This window comes from Podarcis pityusensis (genome assembly GCF_964106645.2).
Source record: "Podarcis pityusensis genome assembly, chromosome: 3".
In the NCBI taxonomy this organism is placed as follows: Eukaryota; Metazoa; Chordata; class Lepidosauria; order Squamata; family Lacertidae; genus Podarcis; species Podarcis pityusensis.
In genome coordinates, this window is record NC_138026.1 from 22,939,430 (window position 1) to 22,954,650 (window position 15,221).

At 40.7% G+C, this 15,221-nt stretch overlaps 1 long non-coding RNA gene across 1 annotated transcript; it reads left to right on the forward strand.

Annotated features, from left to right (window-relative positions):
• The first annotated feature begins 484 nt into the window (after positions 1-484).
• On the forward strand, positions 485-14,289 carry LOC308473668. The gene is made up of 3 exons (XR_013984171.1): positions 485-544; positions 1,125-1,270; positions 11,353-14,289. It is a non-coding gene; the product is annotated as an uncharacterized lncRNA (long non-coding RNA).
• The last annotated feature ends 932 nt before the right edge of the window (positions 14,290-15,221 follow it).

Below are 15,221 nucleotides of genomic sequence, written 5' to 3' on the forward strand. Positions count from 1 at the left end.
AAAGGGAGGAGGAGCTGACCTGAGGGAGCAGGTGTCAGAGGCGACAGGGTGTAGTGGACAGGAAGAGGCTGCGGCAAAGCACAGTTCAGACTCCAAGGCAGAGGCAGAAACCAGGGAGTCTCCCCCTCATGTTGTGACCAGACCCCCCCCCCCCCGGTCTCCTGAAGAGAAATGAAATGGGCAGGGCAGAGGGGGTTGTGCATGGACACAGCATGAGATTGCGTGAGAAGGATCCTCAAGAGGAAGAGTCCTAGTGGGCTCCCCATTCTGACCTGAAGTTCAGAAGTCTGCACTGAGGGTTTGTTAGCTTATTGCCAACAGGTTTTTGCTCATTGCAGATTTTTGCACGTTACTAAACCTGTTGCCCATTTATCGGACACACCATTTTGCATCTTCATTCTTTCCCTCTCTCTCCCTCTTTCTGTGGGGCAATCTGGGTCTTCCTATCCACTGGATAAAATTCAGTCCTTACTGTGTTCTACCTAGCACTCTTTCAAACTGGTGACCTGGGTGCAGAGAGAAGAAGCACACAGCTTTAAAAAAGGTTGGTAAATTATTCAATATACTTAAATTTTAAAACACAATATTTGTTTTTTTAAATGATAGTAGCCTTAAGGCAGAGCAGCTTTATCACTTTTCAAAGAAAGTTTATAGAATGTGATAGCAATGATAATGCAGTATATCTGCAGCAGACGGATGGTTAAAGATTTCAAGATGTGCAAGATTCATAACTGTTTGCATTTTATAATGGCTTCTACAGAAGGCTGGGAGGTTTGTGAGTCACGCTAATGCCATTATTTTTCTGCAAGGCCTTGCAGAATTTTAACAGCATCATTTTGGCTATTCAACAATAGCTATGCATTCATTCATGTATCCTCTGTCTCGACAGTTAGGATAAAATGCACTTGTCAAAGTTAGATAGCCCTATGCATTTTTCTTGTTATGTTAATGAGTGGGGGGAAATCTCATAAAAATTTAAAATATTTTATTGAAAATGAATCGAAAAGACAAAAGCAAAGTGTAAAGAGTTGCTCACTGTAAGGTAAGCTCAAAAGTGGTTTGCCGAAGGAGAATAGCAATGTCTGCTCTGGCTAAACATATGCAAATAAATTTCCTAACTTCAGCTGAAATGGGAAGATACAGTGAGTACATAAACAGCAGCAGAACTGTTTGCACAGCAGAGAAACCGCTCCTGGTCACATGCCTGTGAGGGCTATATAATTCAACACCCGCAAAATAAGACAAACTGCTTTAACCTACGGCAGAGCTGGTAAGTAGTGAGAATAACATCACTTTATATTGTGGTAACTGAGGTCTGCTTAGCAGATGCACTGATGACAGTGCTCCCCTTTATACTGCAGGTGGAGACAGGCAGCTGGTGGCATTACTGTGGATGGTTTCTATCTAACAAAGTGTTTTTGCCAGTGCAAGGACTCCCCCCCCCCCAGTGCAGTTCTCTCCCTGCCCCCAACCAAATCTGTTCCGGGTTCCTCCTGCCCTCAACCTTCAGGAGCAGATTTGGGGGAGGTGTTAACAGCAAAACCCTCATGCACTTAATTACATACCATCCTGGGTTCTTATTTAAAAATAGCTCCCTGAACATAGAAAACTAGGTCTCAGTGAGAATGATTCTAGGCTAGCTGTCCTTGACATATGCTAGTTTCTATGTGAATTTGTCCCCCCCCCCTTGATAATTTAAACATAAAGGCGCTCTCAGATCATCACAACCACCCACAGTGTCAACAGTCCAATAAAGAACCTTTTGCCACTTCATGTTCTCTTTATACAGATTAGGCTTTAATGCAATGGTAACACATTCTTCGTTAAAGTCCATTCCTTACTATTTGTAATTTCACAGACCATCCACAGGGCAGAGGGGAGCTTTCTTCGCCATTCTGGGCACACAAATATTTTTCAGTTCAGACTACCTCTTTTTACTTATAATTTAATTACTTGGCTTGGCTGTTGTTTAATTGATCTTGTTAGATTATGTTAGTCAGGGCCAGCATGGAGTGAAGCTGAACAACACTTGATTTAAGTCCTCTGTTTGGTAGCCTGGTTTCTCAAACCCACAAAGGAACAGAGAAACAGAGGCCTGGTTCCGTTGCTGTGGGTTTAGATGTGAATAAACCATGGTTAGCATAGTGTCCCCATGTTCCCTCCTCTCCATTCTCCATCACTCTTGATTTTAAATGAACCACAGTTCTCTGTGATATCCACATTGGCCTGCTTGCACACTATGGTTAGTGACAACAATCCGGGGCCAAATTGTGGTTTCACATCCTGCCTTAATTTGAAACCATAGTTTAAACAAACCACAGTTCCCTGAGTTTGCATAGAATGGGGAACTGTGATCAGTTTAAAGCTAAAAGTGTATGTTTTGAATCTCCTATGGCACGTGAAAGAGTAGAAAACTGAACATGCAAACCTGGGTCTTTTGTTGTTGTTTAGTCGTTTAGTCGCCTCATTTGTGTAGTTGGAGACCATGGATTCTCATTATGTCTGTTAAGTGTGTATTAGCCATTATACCAATATTAAACCTCATGGATGTTTTTATGCATTTCCACCCCTTACCAGAAGATCCCAGAGTGGGTTACAACCATTTAAAATTCAGAATTAAAAACAGTTAAAACAGGTTACAGTCACAAGAATAGGATGGGTCCTGAAAACACACAACTTAATGGGAGCAGGACTGTTCGAAGCTCTTAAATAGTCAGAAGAAAAGAATGTCAGCTATATCTGTTAGGCAATTTGTCATTTTTTCACAAATGTTCAATGATAATCATGAAAAAGTGCAGAAATGAAGCATGTAATATCAGCATAAATAAAATATGTGTCATTCTTACCTAGCCATCTTACCTGCCCGTGATCTTTATACAGTAATTCAAAGATGAAAAATAATATATTTAATAAAGTCTATAGATTTACATTTTCTTGAACTTTGATGGACAAATGCATTATGAACCTTTTTCATTTCTCCACAAATCAGTTACAAAGTGTTTGACTTTTCTGACTTGACGAAATTAGTCAGTTTGATCATGTTTACCATATCCCACACTTTAATTATCCAGTCTTCCACTGTAGGAATCATGTCCGTTTTCCAATTATGAAAAAAATTGTTATATGAGCCACAATTAATAAATTGATAACCATTTCTTTATCATCTATTAAAATGAGTTCTGTATTATATCCAAATAAGATAACCTGTGAACCTGTTTGGAGTATATATCCTGTAATGTCTATTTCTTTTATTGTGTTATTCCAAAGTGTATTTATTTTAGGATATGTCCAGAAAGTATGCTGTATAACAGCATTATTATTTTTGCAATGCCAACCCTGTGTGTTTGCTCTCCTATTTGCATGATTAAGTCATTGTGGAGTCAAATACCATTGCATGCTAAGTTTATAAAAACTTACTTTAAAATAAATGCTGATAGTTTGCTGAGGAATATTGAACCATATATCAGGGCCAACATTTCTTTCCCATTTATATTGATAAGTGTTTTTCATTGATTCTAAATTACTGATCATTTCACCTATCTTGCATAATAATACTTGTGATTTATCTTCCAGCATTATATATTCAAATTCTGATATTTCTTGAAGAGGGCCATATCTTGTAATTAAACTATGGGCAATATTTCATTACTGTAGATATTGGAAAAAATTGCGGTCATGCCTGTAAAATTTCCTCATTGATTTTATTATATATTCTGAAAGAGCCATCTTACTGTCAATGCTCTAACAAACCATAGTTTTTCCACATATTAAGAGTACTTAATAGTCCTCTTCCCTGTATCTCTTCCTTATAATAGATGGCAGTTAATGGTGATAAACCTGGGCTCAGATTTAAAAAATAATTATTATTAGGGCAATGATCAATAAATCATTATATTCAGCCCATGCTGAAGAAATGGTACTCTTTCAGGGTTGAGAAATGCCCCACCCCCCTTCTTGGAAGTCATCCAGCATTAAAGTTTGCCATGGTGCAAGCCAAGCATCCAGGGTGTTGCTAGGCAACCAGGATGAGAGATTCCAGGAAAATGGAGGCCCCAAACTGAGCTAGGGGCATGCCATAGCTAATCCTTCTCCATAGACCCCTTATGGGGGTCCCCTTTGCTATGCTGATGCCCTATGCCATGTCCACCCAAACTGAAGTCAGTCATACCAAACGCCTAACACAAATAAGCCTTACTTCGCTGAAGGAAAGATACAAATCACCCTGAATCAAAGTGCTAATTGAGGCTGGGATGAACACATTCCAGTGTTGTCAACCAGGGACCTGAGTAGTTAAGTGAGGCTTTCAGCCAGTTTCAGAAGATATAAGCCCCCATCAATGTATTTGCTAATGAGCGCAAGGTTGCAGATGTAGCACAAAGAATCACTGCACATCCAAACAAGATCTAGGATCAAGATCAACAAACAGTCATCATAGGAAGGTGGTCAGACTAGGTACAACACAGCAAGGAAGCTGGAATGAGGGGCTAGTAACCCAAGAATAACAAGCCAGAACCCCTTGTTGTTTCTAGCAACTAGAAAGTTGAAGAGGGAAGACTTATGTACTCTGGCCTCCTAAACTGCACCCTAACCACAAATGCTGACATTGAAGGTGTCCAGGGTGGCTTATTCATTAGGAGACTGATGACTCTGGGCGTGTGATGATACTGTATCATCACCCTTCAGCCTGAACCCAAAGCTTTTGGTAGCACCACTCTCAAATCCTCCTCCTCCTCCTCCTCCACTGAGAATTCCAGGAGTTCCTCATCAGATACCAGCATGAAGAGCCTCTATGGGGTCTTCAGCACTGGATTCAGGGGGCCTGCATGCTCCTCACGTTCCTTGGCCTATGAGGTATCTAGTTCATCTTCTAAGCTCAGAGCCCCTTTGATGCAGGACTGAGGGATTGAGAATGGCCAGGAAAACTCTGTTCCATGCATGGATGTCCCAGTGTGTATGCATTAAAAGGTAAAGGACCCCTGACAGTTAAGTCCAGTCACGGACGACTCTGGGGTTGTGGCACTTATCTCACTTTACTGGCCAAGGGAGCCGACGTTTGTCCACAGACAGTATTTCTGGGTCATGTGGCTAGCATGACTAAGCTGCTTCTGGCGAAACCAGAGCAGCGCATGGAAACACCGTTTACCTTCCTGCCAGGGCAGTACCTATTTATCTACTTGCAATTTGACGAGCTTTCGAACTGCTAGGTTGGCAGGGGTTGGGACCGAGCAATGGAAGCTTACCCCGTTGCGGGGATTTGAACCGCCAACCTTCCGATCAGCGAGCCCAAGGCTCAGTGGTTTACACCACAGCGCCACCCATGTCCCTGTGTATGCATTAGTTGGGATCAATGATTGTGGCAAATTACAGGCAACACATTGTCAACATTAAAACTAGACAAGACTGAATGACTACAGTCTTTGAAAGAAAATGGTTTGCATTCATCATGATGTGGAAAGTGATTGCAATTTTTTTTAGAATTACTTCTGGAGGTGTATTTGTTTTCTTCCTTTCTGGCCACTGGTTTCTAAAAGAATGAAGGGACTATAACAATGCTCCCTACAAATCTTGAAATACTATTTTTGAAGGACAAAGGCTCCATTGCATCTTTTCACTATTTATTACTCTGTAAAGATTTAGTGGTAATAGGTTCCCAGAATATTGGATTGAAAACATTAATTTTAATGGTTATAAAAAGATTAGGTTTTTATAAGCAATGGCTTTTCCACCAACATATTAATAGCACAAGCATTCCCACCTCTTTACTGTCTTCAACTCCCCACCAAGGTCAAAGATTACATTTAATTTAATTTTGTTTTAATTATTACCAACTACTTCATTCCCAATTAAGTAAATTGCTACATGGGTTTCTTTTCATCATTACAGTGATAGGAGACCTTTTTTTCACCCCTCTGGAAACAGTTCCTATTATGTAAAAAACAATCAAACACTGGAAACATGTTGCTTAATTGCCGCAGAATGGTGGAAGAACCTAACAGTACCAAAAAGAAAAAAAGACACTGGTATGAAAACAAAAGCAAAACACAGAGTGGGCGGGAGGGAGATTGGAAGAAGATGCAAATTGTCATAGGCAGGAAAGATGATTTAACTGTATTTTGTCTCAAACCGTTCTGAAAGGTTTTACTTCTCAGCTGCTGTTTGTTGAGTCAGGGGCTGAGTTTGCACCAACATGGCACAGTCATGCAAAAATAATCCAATCAGACAATCAAGTATCAAGTTTCAGATGGGAACCTTTGAACAAGGTGCAGAAGGAATTAGATTAAAAATGCCCTAAATGAGAAGCATTCCAAAGCCTTAGAAGCCTCCTTGATATACTATTTTCATGAAGGACACACTATGTAATTTCTGGGAAAAGAGACATTAATATAGTTGCCTTGTTGGCACTAATGTGTACATTTCATATGATCAGAAGGATACCTGATCCTGCCTGTGTTTCATCATGTGGAAGCCTATAGGTGAGCAGCTGCTTTCTTATAAACTTCTTCACTCTACTACAGAGGTGGGGAACCTCAGGCCAAGGAGTCAAATGCAGACCTCCAGACTTCTCTTTCTGGCCCTCGGAACCTTTCCCAGGCTTTGAAATACTACTTTTGCTTGAGCCTGGCTCTGGGTGTTTATCAACATGGTCTTCCCCCTGATTTATATTAGTATACATTGTTAGAAACCATTAAATCTGTCATGTATACAGTTTCAGTATGCAGACTGTCTCGCCAGAGTAGTGCATGGACTAATTATCTCCTGCTTGGACTACTGCAATGCGCTCTACATGGGGCTGCCTTTGAAGGTGGCCCAAAACCACAACTAATCCAGAATGCAGCAGCTAGACTGGTGACTGGGAGAGTGGCTGCTGAGACCATATAACACTGGTCCTGAAAGGCCTACATTGGCTCCCAGTACGTTTCTGAGCACAATTCAAAGTGCTGGTGCTGACCTTTAAAGCCCTAAACGGCCTCAGCCCAGTATACCTGAAGGAGCGTCTCCACCCCCATCATTCAGCCTGGACAGGGAACCAGGCAGAGGGCCTTCTTGGTATCAGTGCCCACCCTGTGGAATGCCCTCCCATCAGATGTCAAGGAAATAAACAACTACCTGACTTTTAGAAGACATTTGAAGGCAGTCCTGTTTAGGGAAGTTTTTAATGTTTAATGTTTTATTGTGTTTTTAATATTATGTTGGGAGTCGCCCAGAGTGGCTGGGGAAACCCAGCCAAATGGGCGGGGTATGTATAAATAAATAAATAAATAAATAAATTGCTTTGAATCATAAGCTAATTTTGAAATCATGCCAATAAAATATGCCACCGCCACCATCGAGCATCAGTTTCTTTTTCACAGTATTTTGCTCCGATTCTTTTCCCACTGTAAATGCATTTTGTGGCAAAATGAAATGCTGGATTTCCAAGTGATTACTCGCAAGTGAGAAACGCCTTTCCGTACTCAATCCCACAAAGTACCGACAGCTGATGTATGAAAGATGCTCAGCATCCTCAATCCTATTGATATGTCAGTTAAATGTACAAAGCTCCATGCAAGCAAAGAAGGCAACCATTTGATAAACACCCTTGTTTCGACCAGAAGCAGCTATTATTCCAGCAAGGACTTAGATGTCATCATAAAGAGGCAATGAAGTTTGAACAGTTTCATTACCTGAGGGCAGACCTATAGCTTGAAAAGGGAGTCTTTGACATCGTTATCGGTGAAATACAGATTCTGAAGTCTCCTGAGACAAATATGGAAGCAGCACAGCAGTTTGTATCCAGATTAGCCCTTGGGGCCGGCAGCCAGTGAACACAGGAGCGTAGGAAGCTGCTTCATACTGAGTCAGATCATTGATCAATTGAGCTGAGTATTGTCTACTACAATGTAAATGATACATTAACAGGCAGTGGTTTTCTGGAGTTTTCGAGAGGGGTCTCTCCCAGATCTGGAACCTTCCGCATACACATAAAGTGTTCTACTAATGAGATACAGCCTTTTCCCCAAAGCCTTTTCCATTTATGGAAGAGGGAGAGGAGGTCTCCTCCTCCTCCTCCTCCTTCTTCTTCTTCTTCTTCTTCTTCTTCTTCTTCTTCTTCTTCTTCTTCTTCTTCTTCCTAATTTCTCATTTTCTTTCAGTCTCCTGCACTACCTCCCACACTGTTTCAGAAGGTTCCATAACCCTCTGGAGCAGATTTTTAGCGGTACAAGGAACTGCGCAGGTTGCGAATCATCTTGTGAGTGTTTTTCTCACAAGACCTCTGAATCCAAGATATATATTTTAAAGGTCTTGATCCAGAGCAAAGTATGAGAGACTCTTTGATGGACAATCAGTGATCATTGAATCAAATTCCGTTTCTAGCCCGCTTCTGTTTTCATTTTGAAAGCAGTGGTTTTGTTCCTAGAAACTTATTTTAGGTAGATGCAAAAGTTTAGATGTTGGTGTTTGGGGGGTTTCCACCCATGCTTGACAGACTTTCTACTCTGTGGCTGCGCTCTAGCTTTTAAGACAGTAGATGTTGCTGCTTCAGGAAGCATCATTTCCTGTGTTATTTCCCCATCTCCTTTGTCCCAATATTGCCTGTCAAACGGGGTTTGCAAGATCTGAAGCACCACAAAGACCTATAAGCAGAGGTGACAGTGGGCTGAGTTGTTTGCGCCAGGGCAACAATGTCCCTGTCATATCGCCTACAGCTCTCTTGAAAACCCGATCACCTGTCTTCAGCCTCAAGACTGAGCCTGCATGATTGCTAGCCTGTCAAGACACAATGAAACACAAAATGTGCATGGCACCTGAAGAGAAGGGAGGAGGATAGTAATTCTGATGTATTACAGATGACCTAGGATTGAGCTCATGGGAGGCAAGGCATTGCAAGGGCCTTAAAACACTTGAGGCATAGGCCCACGACACAACTTTGCATAGCATTCAGATATGCTAATTTATATGTTATAGGTGAAAATTCAGGCTTATGAAAGCTGCCCTGAAAGCAACTTTTTTTAAATTTAAAAAGCAACAGGGAAACAGCAAGAGATCCGAGGCCCAGTACAAAAAAACAAACAAATGGAGGCTTTGATGTCTATCCCATGTGTGATTTTGATCCATTAAATGGAGTAAGTGGTTTTCTAATTAGAAGAAACTTCCCCTTCAGTGGGGATTGTTTGTTTGTTTCTTGTCTGGAGGCTAGTTATGTACAGACTGGTTCCGTTAATTGGAACAGAGTCTTTTGTTTTTCAGGTCAGTCTTGGCTCTTCTTTCTATATAGCTATGTTAGATGAAAACCGTACATTGCTTTTAATAGTGCACAACCCAAGATCATTGTTTACACTTCATGCTTTGGTAGAAACGTGACTGTACAACGTGGTAGCAAAGTCTATGCACTGCATTATTCCAATTCTGCAGCTGTAAGATGATTAATAGTCCATGGTAACGGCTGATGGCAATGTTCCTTTTCCCTACTTGCATCATTAAATTGCCTGTGAAATGTGGGGAGGAAATAGACAAAGGTTGCAATCCTAAGCACATACCTATTAGGAATTAAGTACCGTTGAATTCAGTGGGGCTTACTTCAAAGTAAGCATCTTGAGGATCAGGCTGGAAGTCTGACATGACACAAATGGTCACCCTGCTTTGAGGCCCCAATCAATTGTGCACATCAGACTTGCAAATGATCATTGCAGTGTTACATAAAATGTTGTATTTGGCCACCTATTCCTCATTTCTTAAAGATGGTAGTTGGTTCCACTGCAATCGGTGGCTATGGACAGCAGAACAGGATGCTGCCAAATAGTCCACAACTGGCCACCTTCCACTACAAAAAGGGAATATTCATCATTAAATACTACACTTTAGTTAAAATAAATTAAAAAATTGTCCAGTAGCACCTTAGAGACCAACTAAGTTGGTTCTGAGTATAAGCTTTCGTGTGCATGCACACTTCTTCAAACACACGAAAGCTTATACCCAGAACAGATTTAGTTGGTCTCTAAGGTGCTACTGGACAATTTTTTAATTTATTCAACTGCCTCAAACCAACATGGCTACCTACCTGAATCTACACTTTAGTTCCTTATTCAAACAAGCACACAAATAAAACTACAGACAAAGCTTGGTAGGAAAGTTTGACTTTGAAGGTCCTTTTAAGCATCACAACGATAATCCATAATCACATCAAAATGGGAAGTCCCGGGACCAGATTTATGATGTATAAAAAGAGTGTGGTGATAATGGCATAGTGAAATGGCATGCATGATGCACCATTCTCTTGTGCTTTTTCCAGACCAATGTGTCTATCCCTTCAGAGCATCCAGACTGTTACTCTTGAGTTTCCATAATTGCAAAACCAACCCTTAATTGGACCAGTTCTGGCTTGATTATTATTATTTTTGTCAGAGGATGTGTCCCATCATTTCCATCCAATTAAACTATCAGGCTTTAAGCTGATTTCATTGCAGTCGAATGTACTGTAAAGGTTTACATCTGAACACTTCAGTTTAACTCACTTAAACTATCTTCTCTCATACCAGATTTTATAAATGTGTTTACCGTTGCTTATGGTGACACTCTGAGACACCATTAATTTGCCTGTAGTTTCAGAATGATTTAGAAATATATCGACAAAGCTATCTGCGCTTGGAAAAAATAAATTATTATGTAATATCCCTGAGCTCTTCAGATGAAGGGCAGTATACAAATTTAATTAACAAATTAAATACAGAGTGTGACTTGATCAGGACCTTAATATCTAGATAGAAAACAATATTTTCAGACCAATAAGATCCATGATAAATATAAAATAATATTGTTAGAAGTTAAAGCCATTTAGACTCGTTCTGTTTGATATCTTCTATTAAGCTGCCTTTTATATTTCATTCCTTTTAGCAAACAGCAACACTGACATCCAGTGTCTAGTCAAATTAATAACAGTAGAATAATCCCTATGGATATTCCAGATACACAATCCATTTCTTTGTGTCTAGCTGTTAATTCAATGGTGAAAACATTAATGCCATGCATACGTGACTATTTAGATGATTACTGATCAAGGAGTTGGTTTGATAGACAGAAATATATTGAATAAGCTAAATCAGTGGTGTCACAAAATTGATTTCTCTGCCGCCTTTCCAAATGATCAGTCCATTCCATTGCCAAGCAAGTGTGATGATCTTTCTAAGATAAGACATACCAAAGTCACAGTTTCTTTTCATTGACATAGAAAATATAGAGGGCTTTTCAAATTTCAGGGATTTATTATTGTTCACAGAAACATTAATATTAATATTAGTTCCAATCCAAATATGAGCATTTAAGGAATGTCTTTTTGTTAAAGATACCCCTTATCATATTTCAATTTGTCATTAGCAGGTCAAACAATGGCACAAGAAATTCAGCTACTCATTCCAGATGTTTTGGAGCTTCTCATGTTGCCCTCTTCTTCATGGGATATGATGTTAAATCAGACAAGAGGAACCATACAAAGGACAAGTGCAAAGGACCATGTGGATTACAGAAGAGGCAGCTGGCAAGATGCTATCAAGATGTTCTGGACTTTAGGCCCCATCATCCCTGACAATGGACCATGCAAGTTGGGAATGATGGAAATTGGAGTCCAACATCATTTGGAGTGCACCTTATTGTGTATCCATGGAATATAGAGAGAAAGGAACTCAAGAGAGAAAAGCAATGTGAGCAGGGCATATAAAAGCAGGGACATCACTATAGTGGCAAGAACAAAATGTGTCTCTGGTTAAGAAATGAATAAAATCACAAAGATTTCAGGTTCAGTCCCTAGAATCTCTAGGTAGAGCTGGGGAAAACTTCCTGCCTGGAACTCTGGGAACCTTGTGAGCTAGATAGTCCAATTTGGATAAGACAGCTTCTTACGTTCTGTGTGATTTAGTTCGGGGAAATCTATATAAGATTATGAAAATTTACAGACCACTAAAATGGAATGTATCCTTAAACATTTCTTGCCTTGTGGAATATCTTGTATCTGTGTGTGCAACTAGAGTTATTATCAGCTACTGAAAGTGATTGCTGTGCCACTGTTTGCATCCTTGCGTCTGTCATTTTTTAAATATTTGTGATGAAAAATATTATTTTTAAAAAACCTGCATCACCCTCGCAAATGCCTTTCAGCCTGGGAAAATGCAATTATTAATATTCAAAACCCTTTCTGTTGGTTTTGCTATAAAATATACATTATGGCATAATAATAGAGTAATAACCACATGGTTTGCACTAATATTAAATGCTATATTAGTGGAATTTAGGCTACATTTTCCACTGCCGTAAATCAGTTTTGAAAGCATCTGGGTAGGTCTGGAACTATTGCTTTGTTGAGGTATAACGTGTGTGGATAGATCTATTAAATGTACCACAGTTTCATTGCATTTTAGTATATCTGCAAAAGCATGCATTTCTAGGCAGCCATATTTGATAAATGCCTAGTCATCTTGTACAAATGTGATAGAATAAACATTATTGCTTTTCATTGATTTTTTTTAACCAAATGTCATTATGCAAATGGAAGAGCTCCTTCAGTTTGCCAAAGGGACTCCAAACCATTAGAGGCATTCACTGGAGGAAGGTTTTCCCAATCCCCATGTTCCTTCTGTTGTTCCTGTGCCACCCTGCACATTGTTATGAAGGATCTCTTAGTGTCCCAGAGCAGCTTTTCTGGAGGGCACAGAGTTTGAGCCAGTTGTTCCTCAGACGAAAGAAATTCTTCCATTAGCAGAAGTGAGTGGAAGCCTCATTGGAATAGTGTGGTTGGGAGGGGGGATTCATAGAATCGTAGAATTGTAGAGTTGGAAGGGACATGAGAGGTCATTTTGTCCAACCCCCTGTAAGGCAGGAATCTCAGCTAAAGCATCCATGACAGATGGCCATCCAACCGCTGGTGCTGTTCTAATGCGCTGGCAAGAGCACTGGATTGCTGGCATGTTTGCACTGCACTAGCCTCACCACTGCTGTTGTCCCTCTCCCTCTCTGTCCTGGTGTGCTGCAGTGATTCAGCCAGGTGAGCAGCACGGCCACACCGTTCCATCCACTGCTGGGTACAATATGTCCCAATATATTTATTCTCTGAGGTTGTGGGCTCCAGTTGCCCACAGACGTATCCTCTCCAAAGGAGTGTTGGCTAGATTCCCCATCAGCCGATGCAAATGGAGAAGCCCTCACATCCAGAAGCTTTATTTGTGCATCGAAGTGAAGACCAGTCTCTTGTTTGATGTGACATGGTGTCATTCTCATTCTTCTCGGTGTTGGAATGGATTTATGCTCTGAAGAACAAAATAGATCAAAACTTAAAACGAATGGAAAATTCAGCCAAGGCACATATACAGCTGAGTGTTCTCTTGAGTTCAGGTTCAAAGGATGAGCTTTTCGAGGAGACAAAAATTATTCTTCCTAACCCATCTGCAGGATTGCCTTCTGAAACGTTTAGTCCAGAAATATATCCAGTTTTGATCTCTTACTTTTGGTTGATGTTCTGGTAGAAAGCAAAGAGGGGAAAGCTAATGACTCTGCAACATTTGCTATGACAATCTTTTCCTTTAAATCTAAACTTAAGAAACCAATCAACACTGTAGGCTGCTTTGCTGCACTTGCTGCTTGTTTTAAGCTTTTAGCTTGCTTTGTTCTTTTTAGTATAATTCCAGGACACCATCTCATTCAAGAATAATAATGTGCCACACGTGTTCCTAAATTTCACTTGAACCAAACTCCAATCTCCCCAAAAGCAGAGGGTTAAATCAGCACATCCCTAAATTGATTTGGTTCTTCCATTTTCCCGGCCAGCAGTGTTCAGTAATCTTGCTATCCTCTGCTTTTATAGGTCAGTGCATGAGAAGACAGAGCTGCCTCTCTCTGTGGCAATGTTCCTATTGGCCGAGCCGCTTGCCTTTTTATATCTGCTGTCATTCTAGCCATCTTCTCCTCGGATATCCAGCAAGGATTCTAATTAGTCACAATTGTTTAGAGGCCAATAACACAATTCTTCGGCTGATGATGATAAAAGAAAAAACAGCTCCGTTGACTTAAATGATACCATTGTTCCTTAGACGATGTCCTCGCCTTATACGTCTGAATGCCAGATGGCTACTGAGATAACACAGCTGAGGCCACGAACTGGAGAGGTACTGAAGCAAGTTTCATATGAGGGAAGAATAATGGAAGACAGACTTGCCATATATCGCTTGAGTGGGCTTGGAGGAGGGTGTTTTGTGAGGAGGTCTGTCTCAACCAGATTGTGCACTCTATGCATATTCAAATAAAATAAAAAATTTGTAGTGTTCATTCTCGCCTCTAAGTTATTGCTCATCAAGAACGCAAATTCGCTTTCCTGTCTTGCTTCACACCAAGGCTGTGGCAAGCTTTGTTTCTTGTTTTTGTTTTGAAATAATTTTTATTAGACATTTGGGACAGGCCATATGCGATAGTTTTTAAGCTCTAAGACTCCAGTTTCTCTGGGATGTGTGTAACCCATTTTCCCTAAGCCATTTCTTCAATCTAAATTGCCCCCCTGAAGCTCTGACCAGACCCACAGTTCTCAGCCTGGTGTCATTTCCTAGATTGTAAGCTCCTGGAGGGCCACAAATCCCTTCCTCCATTTCCGCTTTTGCCCTTTTAGAAAATAGCTTTGATTGAGGCTGGTTGGGCACCCCTTCCCTGACTACTCCAGTCGTTCACAGAGAGTTGGAATAGGACCTAATTGATGGGGGTTCAGTTCTCCACTCGGCCTTGGGGCTGGCTGGCTGGTCTCACGCCAGTAATTCTCTCTCAGCCTAAGCTTCCTCACAGGGTTGTTGTGAAGGTAAAAGGGCAAAGGACAACTCTGTGTACACCACCTTTGAGTTTATTGGAAGAAAAATGTGTAGCAGCATAAATTATGCTCTGCTTCAATCCCCCTATCCTTTAACCCTTTATCTCTGATCCTAATTGTATTAGAACTGGATGTGGTTATATAATGGTAACGTTAAGCCACTTTGCACATGCTCTGGGATACAAAAAGGTAAAGGTAAAGGACCCCGACAATTAAGTCCAGTCGCAAATGACTCTGGGGTTGTGGTGCTCATCTCGCTTTACTGGTCGAGGGAACCGATGTTTGTCCGCAGACAGTTTTTCCAGGTCATGTGGCCAGCATGACTAAGCCACTTCTGGCAAAACCAGAGCAGTGCATGGAAATGCCGTTTACCTTCCTACTGGAGTGGTACCTATTTATCTACTTG